The following is a 1,382-nucleotide window of genomic DNA, read 5'->3' as shown; positions in this document are numbered from 1 at the left end:
GATGCAGTAAGTAATGTAAAAGTAAGTAATGTGTAAGATTATGCGATTTAGGCATCTTGCACATTTTGCTGTGGTGAAACTGGCTTTGCCTCCAAAATGCATCCTGTACATGTACGAGGGGACTGTAAAAAGGACAGTATAGAAAAAACGTTTTCAGTTATGATGTTTATTTTTCAACATATGCTCTATTAAGGCCAATACACTTCCGCAAACATGGATACCAGCCTTTAAGTCCGTCTGAGTAAAACTGAGGGTCATGTGATCTGAACCATGTCGGACGGGGCTGTAAGGTGCATGTCGGACGATTTCCCATCGAAATTCACGTTGCAAAGCTCTTGTTTGCCGAGCGTCCGTGAGCGGGTGCATTGTCGCCGTGGAAGAGAACGCATTGATGGCGCTTTCCAGTTTTTTTTTTTTCTGATTTCTTTTGGACAGTTTTCTCGAAAGGCATTCATAAACAGATGTAATTGTTTTCTTGCTCTCGAGGAAGTCAACCAGCAAAATCCCCCCTGCATCCCAAAAGACAATGGCCATGATCTTTCCTCTTAAACGCTCAGATTTGGCTTTGACTATTCTGCTTCCACCCCTGGGCAGCCACTGCTTTGATTGAATTTTGTCCTTGAGATCGTAGTGGTAGAGCCATGTTTCATCCCCTGTCACAATTCTCTGCAGAAAAGCTTCAGAGTCCTCGTCCCACTTGTTCAAAATGTCCATTGAAAGATCGACCCTTGTTTGCTGCTGATCCGGGTGCAACAGCCTAGGGACCCATCGAGCAGAAAGACTGACGATGACCTGCCTCTGCGAAGCTTCAATTAAATTTCTTCCACTTTTGAACCGACATATCCATTTGTAGGTTGTTGATTTCTTTGGGGCATTGTCACCATAAACTAGTTCCAGAGTGTCAATGATTTGCCTATTCTCCCAACCGAGTTTCACCATGAATTTAATGTTTGTCCTGGCCTCAATTTTGGTGGATTCCATGTTGTTTGAATGGTGCCTGACTTCCAATTGGCGGCAATGCATTATTACCTGCATTTAAGGGTTCTTGTTTGAACACGTTATAACACGTTTGTACAAAAATATTCAGGTGCATTGAAATCTAAATCCTCCCATAACAATTCTTAGTTTTGGACTTTTTCCAACAACATTTTGAAGCCCCTCCTGTAAAGGTTACTGTACTATACTATCCAATGCATCGCCTGGTTAGTGTAACCTGCTCTCTCCGAGACAGTCCATTATATTCTATATATGGTTTGTCCATATCAGATGTCTCAGCAACACCTCATAATCCCAAATGGTACTATGTACATTTTTCTTCAGTTTTTCGGTGGTCCATACCTAGCCCTCATAATCTCAAAGACAGCTGAATACATGTTTTTTAA

Source organism: Penaeus chinensis, chromosome 37 (assembly GCF_019202785.1).
Source record: "Penaeus chinensis breed Huanghai No. 1 chromosome 37, ASM1920278v2, whole genome shotgun sequence".
NCBI classification, from domain to species: domain Eukaryota; kingdom Metazoa; phylum Arthropoda; class Malacostraca; order Decapoda; family Penaeidae; genus Penaeus; species Penaeus chinensis.
This window is presented reverse-complemented; position numbering follows the sequence as displayed.